Here is a 15815-nt window from a genome sequence, read left to right as displayed (position 1 = left end):
ACAGCAACGCCTTTAGGTCAAATTATTCCCCCATGTGCTCATCCCACGCACGTACACATGTTCCATTCCACAGTTGTAAGAGTTCTTCAACTAATGGCCTTAGGTACACATCAATGTCGTTGCCGGGTTGCTTAGGGCCTTGGAAGAGCACTGGCAGCATAATGAACTTCCACTTCATGCACAACCAAGGAGGAAGGTTATACAAACATAGAGTCATAGGCCAGGTGCTATGGTTGCTGGTCTGCTCCCCAAAAGGATTAATGCCATCTGCGCTTAGACCAAACCATACATTCCTTGCGTCATCTGCAAACTCCTTCCTGTACTTTCTTTCGATTTTTCTCCACTACGACCCATCAGCGGGAACTCTCAACTTTCCATCTTTCTTACGGTCTTCTCTGTGCCATTGCATCGCCTTGGCATGCTCTTTGTTTTGGAACAAACGTTTCAACCATGGTATTATAGGAGCATACCACATCACCTTGGCAGGAATCTTCTTCCTGGGGCGCTCGCCCTCGACATCACCAGGGTCATTGCGGCTGATCTTATAGCGCAATGCACCGCATACTGGGCAAGTGTTCAAATCCTCATACTCACCGCGGTAGAGGATGCAATCATTAGGGCATGCATGTATCTTCTGCACCTCTAACCCTAGAGGGCAGACAGCCTTCTTTGCTTCGTGCGTACTCTCGGGCAATTCGTTGTCCTTTGGAAGCATATTCTTTATCATTACCAGCAAACTTCCAAATCCCTTGTCAGATACACCATTCTCTGCCTTCCATTGTAGCAATTCCAGTGTGGTGCCCAGCTTTTTCTTGTCACCTACGCAATTCGGGTACAACAATTTTTTGTGATCCTCTAACATGCGCTGCAACTTCTTCTTCTCCAAATCACTTGCGTAGTTTCTCTTTGCATTGGCAATGGCCCGACGTAGATCATCAACGGGCTCATATGATACCTCTTCTTCAGCTTCTTCCCGCATTGCCGGCTCAGCTTCTGTTGGGAATAATTCAAAATTTTCCTACGTGTCACCAAGATCAATCTAGGAGATACTAGCAACGAGAGAGGGGGAGTGCATCTTCATACCCTTGAAGATCGCTAAGCGGAAGCGTTAAAAGAACGCGGTTGATGGAGTCGTACTCGCGGCGATTCAAATCGCGGAAGATCCGATCTAGCGCCGAACGGACGGCGCCTCCACGTTCAACACACGTACAGCCCGGGGACGTCTCCTCCTTCTTGATCAAGCAAGGGGAGAGGAGGAGTTGAGGGAGAACTCCAGCAACACGACGGCATGGTGTCGAATGTCAGACCACAATGGTGTCGTCGAACGCAAGAACAGAACACTCATTGAGATGGCCCGAACGATGCTTGATGAATACAAGACTCCAAGAAAATTCTGGCCTGAAGCCATTGACACTACATGCCATACAATGAATCGTGTTTATCTTCACAAGCTTCTGAACAAGACATCTTATGAGCTCCTTACTGGCAAGAAGCCAAATGTCAGTTACTTCAGAGTATTTGGCGCCAGGTGCTGGATCAAGGATCCACATCACACTTCAAAATTTGCACCAAAAGCACATGAGGGTTTTATGCTTGGATATGGAAAGGATTCGCACTCCTACAGAGTCTTCAATCTCTTTCATTATAAAGTGGTTGAAACAGTGGATGTGCGGTTCGATGAGACTAACGGTTCACAAAGAGAGTAACTGCCAAATGTGCTAGATGAAGTTCCATCCAGTGAATCAATCAAACTAATGGGAACTGGAGAAATCATACCCTCTGAAGCTCAACCTGAAGAGGAACTTATCGTCTCCGCACCTGATCTACCTGAAGACAATGCTCACCCCGAAGACAATTCCTCTAACAATGACAATGATCAACAAGAGCAAAATCTTCGCCCTGTACATCCTCGTGTTGCCAATGAAGTGCAGATTGAGAGAATAATTGATAGCATCAATGCACCCGGTCCGCTCACTCATTCAAGGGCAACACAGCTAGCAAATTTCTGTGGGCACTTCGCATTCGTCTCAATAACATAACCCAAGAAAGTTGAAGAAGCCTTCATGGAACCTGAATGGATTCAAGCCATGCAAGAAGAGCTTCAACAGTTTGAGATGAATAATGTATGGGAACTAGTTAAGCGTCCTGATCCTCGAAAGCACAATATAATAGGCACCAAATGGATATACCGCAACAAGCAAGATGAGCATGGTCAAGTTGTCAGAAAGAAGGCTCGTCTCGTTGCTCAAGGATATACTCAAGTGGAAGGAATTGACTTCGATGAAACATTTGCTCCTGTGGCTCGACTTGAAGCCATACGCATACTGCTGGCCTATGCAAATCATCATAACATACTTCTATATCAAATGGATGTGAAGGGCGCTTTTCTCAATGGTAAGATTGAAGAAGAAGTGTATGTTGCACAACCGCCTGGCTTTGAAGATCCAAAACATCCTGACATGGTATGCAAGCTTAAAGGCACTGTATGGCCTCAAACAAGCCCCTCGGGCTTGGTATGATACACTCAAATACTTCCTGAAGAGCAAAGGCTTCATACCTGGTTCCCTCGAACCCACTCTCTTCACGAAGACATATGATGGTGAACTGTTTGTGTGCCAAATATATGTGGATGACATCATCTTCGGCTGCACCAATCAGAAGTACAGTGAAGAGTTTGGATATATGATGCAAGAGCAATATCAGATGTCCATGATGGGAGAGCTGAAGTTCTTCCTCGGTCTTCAAATACGACAGCAACGCAACGGCATCTTCATATCTCAAGAGAAGTATCTCAAAGATTGCCTGAAGAAGTTCGGTATGCAAGACTGCAAAGGCTTGACGACGCCAATGCCAGCCAAGCATCATCTGGGTCCTGACGACAATGGTAAAGAGTTCGATCAAAAGGTATACCGCTCCATGATTGGTTTGTTTCTTTATCTATGTGCATCTAGGCCAGATATTATGCTTAGTGTTTGTATGTGTGCTCGATTCCAAGCGGCACCAAAGGAGTCGCATCACTTAGCTGTGAAGCAAATTCTTCGATATTTGGCTCACACCCCAACTCTAGGATTATGGTATCCAAAGGGCTCAGAGTTTGATCTGGTTGGATTCTCGGATGCTGATTATGCTGGTGACAAGGTGGATCGCAAGTCTACATCAGGCACATGCCATTTTCTGGGACGATCACTTGTATGTTGGTCTTCAAAGAAGCAGAACTGTGTATCTCTCTCTCCACTGCTGAATCTGAATACATTGCTGCTGGATCTTGCTGCGCTCAGCTTCTGTGGATGAAGCAAACACTCAAGGACTATGGCATTCATCTGAAGCAAGTGCCACTCTACTACGACAACGAAAGCGCCATCAAGATTGCCAACAACCCAGTTCAGCACTCGAAGACAAAGCACATTGAAATTCGTCATCACTTTCTTAGAGATCATGTTGTGAAGGAAGATATTGATATCATACACGTCAACACTGAAGAGCAATTGGCAGATATCTTCACCAAGCCCTTGGATGAGAAGAGATTTTGCAAGTTACGGTGTGAGCTAAATATCTTGGAATCCTCAAATGTCCTGTGATCAGGCACACATCCTAACACTTATGCATATTGATGACTTAGATGTGCAACACACGAAGTAAAGTATATCTTCAATCAATCAAGACATACATTCTAAGTGTGAATATATTAATGTGGAATTTGACTTCGGAGCGCCACGATAATTGTGCGCTGTGTCTGGGTCTAATACTTCCTATATGGTGGGTAACGCCACCACCAAAAGGTTCTGTTCGAAGTGTTTCACTCATGGCGTTACATTTGCTATGTCTTCACATTTGGTTTGGCTTCAATCTCAACATGTCTTCATGATTATCTTCACCATGTTGAATATATATATACTAGTGTTCTGTCCTCTACAGCATTCACTTATAGCTATGTCTTCTTGTTGAATCTTTTGAACTAAGTGAATGTGATCGGACCCTAACCTCTCTATGCTTTCTATCTAAAACTCTATCTCTCCAAATCATATGCATTCTATTGAAATCGTCGAATGTCTTCTCTGCGTCCTTGTCAGCAGAAGATACAGAGACAAACATTAAGTCCGTTTTCAATGCTCATTCCTTCACCTGAAACCCGGAGAAGTGGGAACGACCACCCGACAATCCAGGCGTGCGTGGGACGTGGAATAACCTCTGACATGCTGCATGATGGCCACGTGTTCCTCAGATGTGAATCGCCAGGGGCACCTGTGTAATAACACTGAGCCGCCCCTGTCCCTATAAATACACGCCTCACCACAGTCATTATCTCTTCTTCCACTCTTGCATGAACCCTAGCACCACCGCTAGCCCTCGACGACGCCGGCGACGAAGCGCTTAGCTGCCGCAACCTCTCCGACGCCGTCTTCACGCCGACCGCGGACATCGTCTTCTCCGCCGTCGCCGTAGGTGTCCTCCGTCGCCAAGTTAGGGTACGGACGATCGAACTGCTCGGCCTCCTCTTCCACTCCGTCTAGTAGTTCTTCGTGGGGTAAATAAAACTTCCTTTTTACGGCCCCTTTGATCCTATAGCTTCGTCACTTTCTACCACAAGCAGTTTCTATTCACACAAGTTGGATCTCTTTCATACTGCATCTCATAATATGCCTAGTATATTCACTTATGCTTCACAAAGTAGTTAGATTCTTCGCTTGTACTGATCCATGGATTCGTACAAATCTAGAACCAACTTCTTATCTATGAGTGAATGTCTTCGCACGATGAGGTAAATGTCTTCTAAACTGATTTATCTTCAAAATATTCTGAGAATGCAAATGACCTCTTCCCCTTCCCTCGCACCTTAATGCTATCACAGGTACATGTCTGTGGGAGAATCCCTTGGTTCTCATAGTCTGCATTCATTTGCAGAATTCTTATAGCATCATATAAATTCTCCCGAAGCCAGTTCCTGTTTTTCCAGCAAGCGAAAGCCTTTGAAGCCTTTGAACGTATTGAAGCCTTTCAGTTTAAAGTTCATGGCTTCAGAGAAATCTGCAAGGAAGGGAGGCAGACAGCATCGTGGGGGAACATCAATAGATTTGCCTGATGACCTCTCAGAGCTTTACAAGACAGATCCTGAAGAGGATTACAATCAGCGCAAGACCCGAATCCAATGATTCGAAGATATTGGGCAGAACAATGGTTCAAATACCGGTTTGTGACCCAAGAATATACTGAGAGAAATGCCATCAAGCGACCGTGGGGAGACATCCTATACAAGAATCTTCAACCCAGGTCCAGAGAAGAAGCCATTGAACAAGGCTTCTATCCCTGCATGGTCCGTGGGCCACAGCCTGCAGATGCACACCCATCGTCACTACTATGGTGTCGTGACGACAATCTGTTCAAGCGCAACTTCCAGTTTTGCAAGAACTCAGCGAAGCAGAACAAGAAGTCTTTGGGATTAGACTTCAACCCTGGTCCCTCTGCTCCCCGTGCCGATGGAACTCGCGAAGCTGAACCCAATCTTCTTGGGCCCTTCTACAACTTGGAAGGTCTCATCACTCATATCGTGGTTCAAGGGACAGCCGTGAATGAGCCTGCAGATGACGCTGAATCAGATGAAGCGCCTGCAGCGCCGAAGCCAAAGAAACTGAAACAACCAAACGCTTCAAAGCCTGCCTCTGCACCAAAAATCTCACGGGCGAAGCCGCTGGCCATTGCACCTCCTGAAGACAGTGTGCAATCTGAAGACTTGTCACGCGTCTCCAAGCCCCAGAAGGTCAAGATGCCTCTGTCACACACCGGCTAAGAACTGACAGCTGCTGCTATTCTGCGCAACGATGCCATTGATCTATCCAGTGATGAAGATCTTGCAGATGACGCTCTTGAGAAACTGATCAAGAGCAAAGAAGAAGCAGAAATCTTCAACAATTTGCCTCTCTTTGACGTGGCAATCATCCACGACTTCATTGATGAGTGGTTTGAAATGCCCAACCTCAGCTTTGAAGACCTGCAACTTCCCATTGGTCTTAGTGTCGCCTTCCATGGCGCCATTACTTCAGAGCTAGCTCTAGCTCAGCGCATCGTCGAACTAAAGCAGAAGATTGACTTTGAGAAAGCTTAGTTCAAGAAGCATATGGCCAAGCTCAGCGTGCAAGAGGTCAAGAACTTCAAGATCATGCTGCACGAGCTTAAAGAAGCCTTTCTCAAGAAGTGTGAAGAAGCTCAAGGTTCTCGTGAGCGCATGAAGAGCCTGGCTGACAAGTGTGTGCAAGCCTACAATGAGGCTAAGAAGCGCAAGGCCCTTGGGCGTCCTGGCATCGACCCCAGGATGGCTGCAAAGAAGAAGAAGAAGCCCGCTATGGCTGAACCCGACACACCAAGGCAGGAAGCAGATCCCATTATCTTCCCAACTAGCATGACTGGCTTGAAGCCAAAGGCCTGGTCAACCGCTTCAGAACTGAAGAAGACGAGGACTGCTGAGGCTGAAGCCAGAAAGAGGAAACATCCTGAAGCCTCTGCTACTGCTCCCTCCAAGAAGAAGCCGAAGACCAAGAAAGAACGGGCTGCTCCCACAGAGCCCTTGATTGTTGAACCCATCTCCATGGTTCGCCCTGACGCTGAACCTCAAGAGCACCAACTGACTGTCCATGAGCCTGCTTTCACAGAGGCTCATGAAGCTGAAGACTTTCCAGCAGCTGATCCCATCGCTGCTGAAGACATTAGTCACCATGACCATGTTGAAGATGATGCAGTTCTTCCTCAGCTCGAGCACCAACAGGTATCATCGCCTGTGCTAACGCACAGCGAGCTCATCAGCATTGGTCGTCCTCTGACGCCAATTGCTCAGGATGCATCATGGGCTGATCACCCACAAGCACAAGAGGAAGAAGACTTTGAGGCCCAGCCAACTCCAACTCCACAGGCGTCGCCAGCGTTACGCAGGCTTCGCAAAGGACCAAGGCCTCCAGTCTCTGAGTCTGAAGCTAAAGCTGCTGAAGACATTCCGGCTGCATCAGCCAATGAAGAAGAAACCCCAAGCGCTGCTACACCCTCATCTCACCAAGAAGCTGTTCTCGAGGAGAACATGACTGTGACCGACCCTCCAGCTCATCAAGTGGAGGTTGAGAATTTTGAGGCTGCCACCGACGCCACTGACGCTATCATGGCTGAAGCCAATGTGGAGCCTTAACCAACCCAAGCACCAGAAGTCAGTGAAGCCAATGATGCTACTGCTTCTGTTCTTGCGCCTGCTGCTGGTCCTCAGTTTGACTACCATGTTGAGCACAGGCCTCAGGTACAGAAGCCAATCCCCAGATTACCCAGGTTTCCAGGTCCTGCATCAGCACCTGGATCCTTCAATGTCAATGGCTTCAAAGCAGACAACACTTTCTTCAATAGCTCCAGGAACCCCTACTCAAGGGAAAGAATATCTTCTGATCGGTTCTGGAGCTATCCTCAGTGAAGCTATTACTCCTGCATTCTATACAATCAAGGTCGCATCTTCCCACATAAGCGTCTTGACATTGAAGCAATAGCTGGTCTGCCCTGTCTGGAAGAAGCTCTGGATTGCTTCAAAGAGGTTGGATTGCTGCCGTTTGTCACCGACCAAGAGCACTGGAATGAAGAGTTGATGCTCCAATTCTATGCCACACTTCACATCCGTGGGTACAACAGAGATCCGAAGACTTGGGTCCTGGAGTGGATGACAGGAAATGTTCATCACGAAGCCAAAGCCTTTGATATCATTGAGTTCATTGGTCTCCCCACTCCTGGTGATCTCTACGAACATGACTATCAGCTTCACAGTGACGCTGTGGAGAGCATCTTTCAAAAGCTTGAACCAAACATGAGTCAGATGCTCAGTATGATGAAGCCATTGCCCCAAGATGCTGCATATCCCAAGGAGTTCTTCGTTGAAGACCTTGAGTATCTGCCAAGAACTATTTATCACATCATAAGGCGAACTCTCTGGCCCATCAAAGGACATTCTCCACATGCCAAGCTGGAAGGTGCAATGAAGACTTTGGTCTTCTATATTCTTCATGGCAAATGCTTCAATGCACAGGACTTCTTCATCCGCCAACTTGCTGCATCAGGCTCTGATCTTTTTGGCTTGAAGTTCTATGCTCCATGGATAATGCGGCTAATCAAACTCCACTCCGCTATCTCGTATCAGCCATCTGCTCGCAATCATCGGATCTTTCTGCCTGATGTGGATATGTCCGTTGAAGCCATTTATCCTGAGCCTGCCAAGGAACCTCTAAGTCTTCAGAATGCGGAGCATCAAAGTTTTTCTCAGAACATTGAAGGAGTTGAAGCAGTCACTCGTGTTTATCCTTTGGCTGGCACTACACGTGCACCACATCCTGCCCTTACTGAAGCCACCGATAGCACAATTGCCTAACGACCCAAGAAGCGCACTTGTGTTCTCAATGACCGAGAGCTTCTGGTGGCTCTCCATCAGAAACAGGATAGGCATCATGACTGGCTGAAGCGCCAAATGCAAAGCCTCTTGGTGGATGTCAACCGCATTCGCAATCTTGCCACCAAGAATGCCTTTGTTGCACATGAAACCTCTCGACGCACATGGAAAGGGCTGACGCTTATGTGCTCTAAAGATGATCTTCAAGAAGATGGCTTCTCTGAACACTTCAAGTTTGACTCCACACCTCCTCGAAGGGCAGTTTTGCGACGAACTCCATCTCTTGAAGACTCTGAGTTCTCTTCCTCTGCTGCAACTGTGAATGCCAGAGTGATCGAGGACGAAGACGATGCTACTTCACCGCCACCTCCTTCAGCATGCTTCAACACTGCTCCAAGTTCTTCTGCACCGCCGAACACCACCGACGACCCTGCTGCTTCACCTACTCTTCATGGGAACGAGTAGATGCTCTATGTCTTCAAACCTTTTTGGTCCTTACTAACAAAAGGGGGAGAAGCATATGAGTTTGATAGTCTTCAAGTGGGTCCACATGGGCGGTTGCTTTATATTTTGCCTCGTGTTTACAACTCTTGTTTTGATACATTTGGTTCTTTGAGTTGTAACACCTAAACTCGATGGTCGTCTGCTACTTATTTGCTACTTCGTGATGTGACGATAAATTCCGCATGTGCGACGATAAATTCCGCACTTAGATCATTTTGCAGACGTCCATTTTCCATTATGCATGTTATTATCTTCACATAGCTTCTCATGCATAATGGATTGCCATCATAAGTTGAAGAGGATCTCCACAAGCACAACCTGCAATGTGCATTTGCATTCCAAAAGCAAATTACTTATATGCACATCTTCAGGGGGAGCCCTCACAGCTTATGAAGACAATTCCTTATCCTTTTACAATTTCACATATTATATTCCCTGTTGAAAACTTCAACTAGTTTGTCATTAATCACCAAAAAGGGGGAGATTGTAAATGCATCTAGTGCCACCCCTAGTTGGTTTTGGAGTATTGATGACAAACCTAGTTGATGGACTAATGTGTTTGTGAGAATTGCAGGATAACACAGGTAGAAGTCCCTCATTGATTCGGTTTTCCTACCAAGAGATGACCCCTAAAAATGTATGAAGACATTGATGTCAAAGGTGGTATATGAAGATATTCACATTGAAGACTATGACAAGAGAAGACATCACATGAAGCCTATGGAGCTCGAATACTTAGGTCTTTCATAGTTCTTTTTCTTCTTTGTTGAGTCATAGGAACCACCGTACTGTTAAGTGGGGTCCAACAGAACCAGTCAGAATGACTGAAGTGATGCTTAACCAAAACCTATGTCTTCGAGTGAAGACTATGAGAGTGAATCTTGTCCAGAGTCGGACAAGTCAGCTTTGCTTGTAGCCCAAGTAAAGTTGCCGTGTGTGTTTGAAATCTGACCGTTGGAACACGTGTCAGTTCCTTAGTGACCCAGGGTCATTTCGGACAAATCAGGTCGGGTTGCCCAGTGGCTATAAATAGCCCACCCCCTACAACCATAAACGGTTGGCTGCTCAGAGTTAGAGTACGGCTTTTGTCGTTTGAGAGCAACCCACCTCGAAGCCTTTGAGAGAGAATTCCTTGCGAGGATAAAGCCCTAACCATCCAGAGCCAAAGAGTGTTAAGGCATCACTTAAGTCTTCTTGTCTGTGTGATCTGAAGACTTATTACACTTGAGGACTGTGAATCCCCCAGCCGGTTAGGCGTCGCGTTCTGAGCATCCAAGAGACATTGTGGATCGCCGGTGAACGAAGTCTGTGAAGGTTTGGGAGTCTACCTTGAAGACTTACCAGAGTGATTGGGCGAGGTCTGTGTGACCTTAGCTCAAGGGGAATACGGTGAGGACTGGGTGTCCTGAGCTGCGTGTTCAGGACTGGGTGTCCGGGACTGTGTGTCCTCAGGTTTAAATACCTAGATGCCCTAACCAGATGTACAGTTGTCACAGCAACTGGAACTGGTCCAACAAATCATTGTCTTCAACGAGTCACTGGTTTCATCCTTCCCTTCCCTTTACTTACTGTTGGTCATTGTGAAGTCATTGTATGATTGCACTATCTTTTGTCTTCACTGACTAGCTGCGTGTTCCATTTGGCTTCATAATATCTTCCTACCTGATCCTTACTACCTAGCTGCTATTGGTCATTGTGCTTTCACTTCATTGAATACTTGACTATGGTTTGCCTAGTGTAGTCTACCTTCCGCTGCATGGTAATAGGTTTATTTCTATCGTTTGTCTTCGAAACTCCCGTTTTAAAGACATTCATAAAAATTGCCTATTCACCCCCCCTCTAGTCGATATAACACACTTTCATTACTGCATATTCTTTGTGATACTAAATGCACAAGGTTTCCTCCCTTTTACTATTTCACCTTTGCTAGAGGTCAGTAGACCGCCTGGATTTCAACTCAGGGTCAGTCGAACCGCAATTAAAAGAAGCAGCACCCGCTTAGGCGCACGGAGCACCTAGTCCGCCTGTTCCCCAGGGAAGCGGCGCATCGGTGTCTATCATAGGGGTGTGGGGCGCAAGAGCTGCTTGCGCCCGATATGGAGGTCGGCGGGGCTTGAATGGATGGCCCGGGGGGCGGTGCCAAACACGATGGTGCGGTGAGGTCGAGGGGAGGGCTCATGCAGGGGAGGAACTGGGCCGGTGGTCGCTGGCGTTTCGAGGAAGATCGTCAACACTGACTGGCTGGAGGTAGACGAAGGCGATCTGCCCATTCTTTGTACATCGGACGGTGCAGAAAAAATGGACTGTCCTATTTGCTTTCAGTCGACTGTTATTTTCATAGAATCCTGTAGTAATTTAGTGTGCCATGCATGTTGTAGAGCTATCACATGTCTCCCATCATTTATTTCTCACCGACCTGCTATCTGCTACCTTTACACTGTACTAATTGTGCACACACTTCACCCATACTCACACTATTGTTTTTTTATGCATGGGATTTCAGACTCTGGCGCAGTGTTGATGAATGCAGAAAAGAAAAGACAGAAGTCGCTCCAGCGTAATTCAAAGATAAGCACTAAGCGTTTCAGCACTCTAATGGGTGCAGTGTCAACAGTTGGAGACAGTAAACGTAGCTCTGCAATTGATGATCTCAATTGCCACACACAACCATCCCAGGTGCTTGCTTTAACTTTGCTCTATCAAATGTGGTTGCATGTTGCACATGGTGTCTAGCTTGTATTGCTTCCAATTTGGTTAAATTGCATATGCTTACTTTACACATTATACCTTTGATAATGACATGCCTTCCTGTTTTTGATACATACTACATATGTCTATTAACCATGTTCGTACATCAAACTAATGCTCTTTTGTATCCCTCGTCAATCACTTATGATGAGACTGTCACCCGAGTGGGTTACTGTGAGACGCCCTACTCGTCTAAAGAGTGCAGTGTCATCCTCCCCACATGATTCTCAAGAAACGGCAAGGCTAAATGAAGATAGTCAATGTAGCTCTCTAGTTGATCACCGCAATTCCCCCACACCACCATCGTAGGTGCTTGCTCTTACTTGGCAGTGTGATATGTGGTTGCATGTTGCATATGGTGTCTACCTTGTAATGCTTCTAATTAGGGTAACACATTATACCTGTGAATATGACATGCCTTCCTGTTTTTGGTACATACTACGTCTTTCTATTAACCATGTTCTTACATCAAACTACTTTTCTTGTGTATCCCTCATCAATGCTCCTAATTTGTTAAATTGCATCTCCTTAGCTTACACATTATACATGTGAATATGACACGCCTTCCTGTTTTTGGTACATACTACATCTGCCTATCACACCATGTTCTTACATCAAACTATTGTTCTTGTATATCCTGCGTCTATCGCTTATGATGAGACAATCACGCGCGCGGGTTAATATGAGACGCAATACTCTTATAAAGAATGCAATTTCATCCTCTCCACATGATTCTCAAGAAACAACAAGCCTAAATGAAGATATTGAACGTAGCTCTGTACCTGAAGACTGCACTTCCCCTACACCACCATCACAGGTGCTTTCTCTAACTTCGTAGTGTGATTTGTGGTTGCATGTTGCATACGGTGTCTAGCTTGTAATGCTTCTAATTAGGGTAAATTGCATCTGCTTAGTTTACACACTATACCTGTCAATATGACATGCCTTCCTATTTTTGGTACACACTACATCTATGTGTTAACCTTGTTCTTACATGAAACTACCTCTCTTCTGTATCCTGCATTAATCACTTACGATGAGTCACCTTTATTCGTTGTATATTGCATATTATTTCTAGCCTGTTGCCATGTATTGCTTCTAATTTGGTCAAATACATTTCTTAGGGCACCCTTTTAATTTGGCAGAGTGATATTGGTTTCATCTTTCATATGGTTTCTAGCTTGCATCGATTCTAACAAGTTCAAGCACCTTGTTCTTAGTTTACACTTTATACATCGTACATGTCAATATGTCACGCCGTCCTGTTTTTCATACATATTCCATCCTCCTATCATGCGGCTGCCTTACATGAAAGTAGTGTTTGTCAGTATCATGCATCAATGAGTTCTAAAGAGCAAATTTTATTCCTTTTTCTTGTGGTTTGACTTGACAAGGCAAAATTAAGAAAGAGGAAGGAAAAGAGTAAGGAAGGCGATGATGGTGGTCCTCTGCAGCAACGTAAACGGAGCATCTGTACCGATTCTCCTTGTACTGATAGTGCATTACAAGGTCCAAGTCTCCGCTCCCCTACTCCACCATACAAGGTGCTTGCTCTAACTTGGCAGTGTGATATCTGGTTGCATGTTGCATATGGTGTCTAGCTCGTATTGCTCCTAATTAGTGTAAGCTGCATCTTCTTAGCTTACACATGATACATGTGAATATGACACGCTTTCCTATTTTTGGTACATACTATATCTATCCATCACACCATGTTCTTACATGAAACTACTCTTCTTGTTTATCCTGCATTAGTCACTTATGATGGGACACCTTTAAGTTGGCAGTGTGATATTGGTTTGCGTCTTGAATATGATTTCTAGCATGTATTGCTTCTAGTTTGATGAACGCCACCTATGATGAGACAGTTTTAACTTGGCAGAGTGATATTGATTGCACCTTCCATATGGTGTCTTGTAGTGTTTCTAATTTTTTGAAGTGCCTTCTGCTTAGTTACCACATCATAGGTGTGAATATGTAAAGCCGTCCATTTTTTCGTACATATTCCATCCTCGTATCATGACTTTGCCTTTCATCAGAGTAGTGTTCGTCAGTATCATGCATGAATGAGTTCTGAAGAGCGAATGATATTCCTTTTTCTTGTCGGTATGACCTCACAATGCAAAATCAATAAAGCTGAAGGAAATTGGCAAGGCATTGGATGATGGTGGTCCTTCCGAGCAACTGAAATGGAAGTTCTCTACAGATTCTACTCCGCCATTCTCCCAACAAGATTCGCAAGACAACACAAGGTTAGACAGTCAACGTAGCTGTGTAGATGATGAGCACATCTCCCCTACTCCACCATCACAGGTACTTGCTCTAACTTGGCACTATTATATGTGGTTGCATGTTGCGTATAATGTCTAGCTTGTATTGCTTCTAACTTTGTTGAATTGCATCTGCTTACTTTACACATAATGCCTATGAATATGACATGTGTTCCTGTTTCTACATCAGACTACTATTCTTGCATATCCCACATCAGTCACTTATGATAAGGCACCTTTAAGTCGCCACTGTGATATTGGTTGTGTCTTGCATATGATTTCTAGCATGTACTGCTTCTAATTTGTTGAAACTGAAGGAAATATGCCCTAGAGGCAATAATAAAGTTATTATTTATTTCCTTATATCATGATAAATGTTTATTATTCATGCTAGAATTGTATTAACCGGAAACATAATACATGTGTGAATACATAGACAAACAGAGTGTCACTAGTTTGCCTCTACTTGACTAGCTCGTTAATCGAAGATGGTTATGTTTCCTAACCATAAACAAAAGAGTTGTTATTTGATTAACGGGATCACATCATTAGGAGAATGATGTGATTGACATGACCCATTCCATTAGCTTAGCACCCGATCATTTAGTATGTTGCTATTGCTTTCTTCATGACTTATACATGTTCCTATGACTATGAGATTATGCAACTCCCGTTTGCCGGAGGAACACTTTGTGTGCTACCAAACGTCACAACGTAACTGGGTGATCATAAAGGAGCTCTACAGGTGTCTCCAAAGGTACATGTTGGGTTGGCGTATTTCGAGATTAGGATTTGTCACTCCGATTGTCGGAGAGGTATCTCTGGGCCCTCTCGGTAATGCACATCACATAAGCCTTGCAAGCATTGCAACTAATGAGTTAGTTGTGAGATGATGTATTACGGAACGAGTAAAGAGACTTGCCGGTAACAAGATTGAACTAGGTATTAAGATACCGACAATCGAATCTCGGGCAAGTAACATACCGATTACAAATGGAACAATGTATGTTGTTATGCAGTCTGACCGATAAAGATCTTCATAGAATATGTGGGAGCCAATATGAGCATCTAGGTTCCGCTATTGGTTATTGACTGGAGACGTGTCTCGGTCATGTCTACATTGTTCTCGAACCCGTAGGGTCCGCACGCTTAAGGTTTCAATGACAGTTATATTATGAGTTTATGAGTTTTGATGTACCGAAGGAGTTTGGAGTCCCGGATGAGATCGGGGACATGATGAGGAGTCTCGAAATGGTCGAGACGTAAAGATCGATATATTGGACGACTATATTCGGACATCGGAAAGGTTCCGAGTGATTCAGGTATTTTTCGGAGTACTGGAGAGTTACGGGAATACGTATTGGGCCTTATTGGGCCATACGGGAAAGAGGAAAAAGGGCCTCAAGGGTGGCCGCACCCCTCCCCTTGGTCTGGTCCGAATTGGACTAGGGAAGGGGGGCGCCCCCTTCCTTCCTTCTCCTTTTCCCTTCTCCTTTTCCTATTCCATATGGGAGGTGGAATCCTACTAGGACTAGGGAGTCCTAGTAGGACTCCACACTTGGCGCGCCCCCTCCTAGGGCCGGCCTCCTCCTCCCTTGATCCTTTATATACGGGGGCAGGGGGGCACCTCTAGACAGAAGTTGATCCACGTGATCATATTCTTAGCCGTGCGCGGTGCCCCCTTCCACCATAATCCTCGATAATATTGTAGCGGTGCTTAGGCGAAGCCCTGCGACGGTAGTACATCAAGATCGTCACCACGCCGTCGTGCTGACGGAACTCTTCCCCGACACTTTGCTGGATCGGAGTCCGGGGATCGTCATCGAGCTGAACGTGTGCTAGAACTCGGAGGTGCCGTAGTTTCGGTGCTTGATCGGTCGGGCCGTGAAGAC

The sequence above is a fragment of the Triticum urartu genome, chromosome 7A (genome assembly GCF_056163025.1).
Source record: "Triticum urartu cultivar PI428250 chromosome 7A, HENAU_Tu73, whole genome shotgun sequence".
Lineage (NCBI taxonomy): Eukaryota > Viridiplantae > Streptophyta > Magnoliopsida > Poales > Poaceae > Triticum > Triticum urartu.
The sequence above is the reverse complement of the archived record's forward strand: the minus strand, read 5'-3'. Positions refer to the sequence as shown.